The sequence below is a fragment of the Beta vulgaris genome, chromosome 1 (genome assembly GCF_026745355.1).
Source record: "Beta vulgaris subsp. vulgaris cultivar EL10 chromosome 1, EL10.2, whole genome shotgun sequence".
Lineage (NCBI taxonomy): Eukaryota > Viridiplantae > Streptophyta > Magnoliopsida > Caryophyllales > Amaranthaceae > Beta > Beta vulgaris.
Window position 1 is genome coordinate 20162281 of NC_079202.1, and position 6353 is coordinate 20168633.

At 44.3% G+C, this 6353-nt stretch overlaps 1 non-coding gene across 1 annotated transcript; it reads right to left on the minus strand.

Annotated features, from left to right (window-relative positions):
• Positions 1-5681: 5681 nt before the first annotated feature.
• Positions 5682-5800, minus strand: LOC125494552 (5S ribosomal RNA). Its single transcript, XR_007270799.1, has one exon. It is a non-coding gene; the product is annotated as a 5S ribosomal RNA (ribosomal RNA).
• Positions 5801-6353: the final 553 nt, after the last annotated feature.

Sequence of the window (6353 nt, forward strand, 5' to 3'; positions counted from 1 at the left end):
ACATTGATTTCCTTTCTTAAATCACGGCGATCTCCTTCACTTGTGTGCCAACGTCTTGACCCACGCTCCTCAACGGCTGAATTTATGGCTGGTTAATCTCTTTCCTTATTTAGCCAGACCGTTACTCATTCAATGTTCCAGCTTCAAATTCCGCATTACCTGCTACGTCTTCAGGTCTAACTTCCTTCGACACTGTGCCGTAGGTTGTCATGTCGTCGCGTCATCGCGTCCTTGCGTCAATGTCAACCTGTAAAAATGCAGCCATAACAGTTTTGCCCCCAATTGTTGAAATCGGGGTGACACAAAGCCCATGAGACAATTGTAAAAAATTCCTTTAAATTAATCAAAGAAGTTCTGTCTAAATCGTCAGGAAATCAAAAAATCATAAGCTAAATCTTTGCACTTGTCAGTTTTTAGAAAAAAATTCCGAAGGGAACATAAGGAAGGAAAGGGGATCCTCTTGAACGGTTTATCTTTGGCAACTCAAGAGTCGCCAACTACAACAAGGTAGTTTTTTTGTTTAAAATGCCGTTTTAATTATAACCGTTGGTCCCATTGTCATGATTGCTTTTAGTCGGCATAAATAACTAAGGCGGTTTTTAAACAATCTCAATCCCCACTTCCAATTTCATCAAATCTTTCTCTCTCTTTAAGTAAGGCAACTTCCTTAACTATCTTTATTCTCTCCGCCGGGAAATCGATCGCTGATACCAGGTAACTTCGCACTTTCTCGCTCGTTTTTTCCTTTGATTCACTCTATCTTTTCTTCTCCTACTGTTCTCATGGCTCCAAGTAGACGCAGTATTAGGACTTTTGTGAAAAATCAAGAGAAGTCGAAAGGAAAGGAGAAAGTTGTAGAATTAAGGGTAGAGAATGAGGACGAACTGTCAACGATGTCAGAAGATTACCTTTTAAGATTTTTAGACTTAGGAAATTTGCCTGAGAGTACTGTCATTAGGAATGCCGAACCTGACGAACCCCCAGAATCGTGTCCCAAAAAATGGGTAGTGATTTACGAATACCCTTTCAAAATAGGTCTTAGGCTTCCTTTTACCCCCCTGGCAAGGGATTTGATGCAAATTTACCAGATCAGTACTGGACAAATCAAGCCCCAAGTCTGGAGGATTCTTAGCGTCATCGACAGGGTGACAGCGTCTTGGGAAGAGGCCTTCACCCTTCACGACCTACTGTTGCACTATGAAATTAGGGTTAAAGCAAAAAATAGGATAGCTCTACATGGAAAGGCGAGGTTAGAACCTCTGGTCGGGGGAATTCAGTCAAATGACAGGGGTTGGAAGAACAGGTTTGTTTTTGTGAAGAGGTCGTCGCTAGGGGAAGCCGGGGCGTCTCTGGTCGGTGGCTGGAATACAGAAGGTGTGTTATTTCCAGTTTTTCTAAGTTTGCGACGTGTCATTAACACCATTCTTACATCGTTTCTTCTGCATGTCTTAATCCAAAACTATTGTCGCATCGCGACGAGTTTCAGAGTCTCTGTGACAAGTTTCTGAAGGTGTCAGAAGACGACAGACAGTTCAGAAGGGTTCTCTTTGCTTCTCAAGATAGTTGTTCATCTATGGCATCTGGTTAGTCCATCTGTCTTTTATTTCTAAGTAGGATTTTCTAAGGAAGGTCCTTGCGTTACTAACTTGCTCTGGTATTCTGCGGACACTCCAAAGGTGCACTTAGTAGGATTTAATTTTATGCCATACCTTCGTAATACGTCGAAAGCCTCCGACATGTGTTGAATGTGATCGCTCGCTCGCTTGGATTTGACGAGCATATCATCGATGTACACTTCCATGGTGTCACCCAGTTGGTCTTTAAACATTTGATTAACTAGTTGCTGATACGTGGCACCTGCAATTTTCAAACCAAAAGGCATAACCTTGTAACAATATATACCTTTAGCAGTGACAAACGCGGTCTTTTCCTGGTTGCTCGGATGCATCAATTTTGGTTGTACCCGGAATACGCATCCATGAACGTTAAAATCTGGTGACCGGCCGTCGCGTCGACCATTGCATCGATATGGGGAAGAGGAAACGGGTCCTTAGGACATGCTTTGTTTAGGTCCGTGAAGTCGATGCAGACTCTCCACTTTCCGTTCTTTTTGCTAACCACCACGACATTAGCTAACCAATCTGGGTATTTTACTTCGCGGATCTTTTCGGTATCGATCAATTTTTGGACCTCATCGTTGATGACCTGGTTCCTTTCAGGAGCGAACTTACGTCTTTTCTGCTTCACAGGCTTGTGAGCGGGATCAACGTTGAGCTTATGCGTGATAACGTCAGGACTGATACCTGCATATCTTCATGGGACCAAGCAAAAACAATCTTGGTTAGCTTTCAAGAAATCGATTAACTGACCTCGTATCTCTGTGACAATGTCGCTCCGATTCGAACGACGCGATCGGGGATGGATGGTTCGAGCATTACTTCATCCACGTCCTGCTCGCTGGGCGCGTCGGGTGCTGACCCATCCTTTAATTGCTAGATAGCTGCTTTGGGGCTTGAGCGACGAACTATAGCATTCCCTTGCAGACTTCTGCTCGCCTTTTATTTCTTGGACCCCCCACTTGGTAGGAAACTTCAGCGACTGATGATAGGTTGAAGGGACGGCCTTCATCTTGTGTATCCACGGGGTACCGAGAATGATGTTGTATGCTGACGGCCAATCTACGACGTTGAACCTGGTCGGGAGGTTGACGCCTTTGGCTAGCATTGGCAGCGTGATCTCCCCGACAGTATGCTGGGCCTCTCCACTGAAACCTACTAAAACAGTAGATTTTTTCGTAATATCTTTATCACACAGAACCATACCTTCGAGGGCGCTTTTGAATATGATGTTGGCTGAGCTGCCCCCATCGACCAACACTCGCTTAACAGGCAGTTGCTACAGTCAGGGATATGACTAATCCGTCATGATGCTCCACGTCGCAGACGTCATCGTCATCAAAGGTTATGGCCATCGCTTCGAGCTTGCGCTCCTCGGCTGACCTGCAAGATTTATAAACGGCAGACGAGGGGTACCCTCTCTTGCTAGCCTTTTGGCTGCGGAATACGTTAGTCCACATACATCAGATCCACCAGAAATGACGTTAATTACCTTTACGTGTGCGGGCGACGCAGGAGGGTCGGATTGCGCGGTATTTTTTCCAAAGGACGCTTTACCTTTGTCGCTCGAAGGTCCTTAAGATGCCCCTTATTGAGCATGAACGCGACTTCGCGTCGCAACGCAATGCACTCCTCCGTCTTATGCCATGATCATGATGGAACTGACACCATTTTGACTGATCTTTTTGCCCTCGGGGCGGTCGCTTTTCTTCGGCCAACGAACTGGCGCTCCCATTCTAGCTAAGGCATTCACAACGCCTCCGACGTCGACGGAGAATTCGTAGGAATCTATGGCAGGGAAGGTTGGCGACTCCGTCCTTGTGCCGTTACCTGCACTTTCTGCGATGTAGAACATTGTTTACCTGGTTTGAACGGCTGTAGGGGTGACTTCGCCAGTTGTTCTTCTTAGGGACGAAGGCCTTCCGATCAACGGGAGTATCCGCGCGCGTCGGTGGATATGGTGTTGAGGATGGCGTCGTCTTCCTCCAACCTCATTTGTGCTAATGCTCGCGACTTGACTTCCTCGAACGTCTGGCACGGGTACTTCGTCAGGCATTGTATAGCTTCGACCGCAAGATTAGTCCTTTCCTGAAACATTCAATAGCAGTCTTAGTATCAAGATTTTTAATGCTAATCATTTCTTTGTTAAAGCGATTATAATAATCGCGAACGGATTCTTTGGGTCCCTGCACGACGCCATATAGGTCGCTCGTTTGCTTTTCCAGGCTGCGACTGCCTTCAAACTTCTCATAGAACTTATTGACGAGGGTGGAGAAATTGCCAATGCTTCCTGGCTTGAGAGATCCCAACCACTTGAGAGCGGGACCGGTGAGCGTGGCTCCGAACGACTTGCACATGCATGCTTCTACTAGATGCGAGGGGATCGACGCTTGCCACATCCGTTGCTTGTATTGCGCGACGTGTCGCCCGGATCGGTTGAACCATCGTAAGTAGCAGCTAGGGTAGGCAGGTTGAGCTTTTTTGGGGAGCACGACTCTTGAGATCATGTCAACGAACGGTGACTCTGCGTAGCCGTCGGGGTGCTCCACGAGTGGTGTTGGGGCTCCGGGGAGCTGGGACATGAGCTTCATCAAGCGTCTGTTCTGCTTTTCGATCTGAGTCAGGCGCTTCGTCATAAGGTTTGCTTCTCCTCCACCTTGGTCGTTTCCTTCATTGTTCAAGGGCTCTTCGTCCTCGGGCTCTTCATCATTTTCAGGTTCTTCGTCATCCGACTCAGAGAGATTCCCCATATAAGGGATGTCATTCAGATTTTCTCGACGTCGGGCTTTCGAGGCCTTGGACGATGCTAACTCCTCTTGTAATTTCTGGATCCTCTCTTGCGATGTCGTAAAGTCAGTAGTTAGTGACTTGCCTCATTTCGAGCATCTCTGCTCTCATTTGCTCGTACTGCCTTTGCATTTCCTCGAGGTTAGGTGTTTCTCCCATTTGACAGATTTTGAATAGTAGATGGTCTGGTTATGCCCCACGGTGGGCGCCAAATTGTTTATGCTAAAATTTATCGCTAACGATGAAATTGAAGTTTGTGGGACGTGTCAACCAGATAATGTTAAGGTCAATGCGACGAAAGAATGCAAAGGGGAGTCAAAGGGGATGAACACACAAAAATGGTGACGCGGAAAACCCCAATGAAGATGGGTAAAAACCGCGGGTGGTTAGAGATCCACCAAATAATATCGTTCACTATCTTTCTTTGTGACTGAGTGTCGTTTACAAGAATGCAAGTTCACCTTATGTTCTTTCTCACATGTTGCGTAAAAAACATGAAAATGACCTCTCTCTCTCTTTTATATGCCTTTTCTTTCCTTTGGCTTTTTTCCAACGAATACAACAATAAATCTACTCATTATTACATTGATTTCCTTGCTTAAATCACGGCGATCTCCTTCACTTGTGTGCCAACGTCTTGACCCACGCTCCTTAACGGCTGAATTTATGGCTGGTTAATCTCTTTCCTTATTTAGCCAGACCGTTACTCATTCAATGTTCCAGCTTCAAATTCCGCATTGCTTGCTACGTCTTCAGGTCTAACTTCCTTCGTCATTGTGCCGTAGGTTGTCATGTCGTCGCGTCATCGCGTCCTTGCGCCAATGTCAACCTGTAAAAATTCAGCCATAACAGGTATACCCATAACCTGTTTGAGAACCTATTTTGACAGCACTAATCACATCCATACTACCATACATAATTGAGATGTATCTATTTTAGATGTTAACCATTTTTCTCCCAAAAATAAGGAAAAAACACACCAACACTATATTTGTTTTCGGGACTTCCACTAAGGACTATATGGTAAGATGAATGAGCTTGCCAAACCGACACCTATAACAGGTTAACACGGTTTGTATTTGATTTGAAGGCATACACTTTGAGATTGAGGGAGATATTAAGGGGAAATCCTCTCTCAAAGTGCCATTAGTGGATCGAACCTGCAAGCTTGAGGTTGGAAGATGGAAGATTCTTTCCTTACCACTAGGTGAAACCTGGTTTGGTCCGAAATAAATTGGGACGGAAAAGGGGTGTAACAAAATGAATTGGGACGGAAAAGGGGTGCAATACGAGGACTTCCCAGGAGGTCACCCATCCTAGTACTACTCTCGTCCAAGCACGCTTAACTGTGGAGTTATGATGGGATCAAGTGCGTTAGTGCTAGTATGATCGCACCCAATTCGATAGAACTGAAAATGGATTTGGGCAATTCAAAGGAAAAGTTTAACCGTTAATCCAACATAACACCATTAAATTAATTAGAATTAATCTAACTATTATGGGAGGTGCATTAGTGTTCGTATGATCTGTTTACACATAACGCTACTTTCTTCGTTTTTTTTATTATTATGCTTTCTTCTGTCGTTTTTATAATTGTTACACTTCTACTTTCCTTATATGTTAGCATATCACATTAATGTTTTGCACATTTCCACCTCATATACCACACCACCAATTTTAATAATCCATCCAAAACCTTCCCACCTATCATATTTTTCTCTCGTACATCATTTTAGTACTTCTTTTACATTTGCCAAAATCAAACATTTTTTTATTGTACTTCTTCGTTTTTTTGCACAACTTTTTTGTTCTCCCCTAAAGTGAAGTGTAACAATTGAAAAAACGGATGTAGTATTTGTTTAGATGGAAACACTATCTATTTAGAGTGCATTTTGTGTGTAACATATATATTACACTATAACTTATTGTGTAACATCTTACATGTGATAA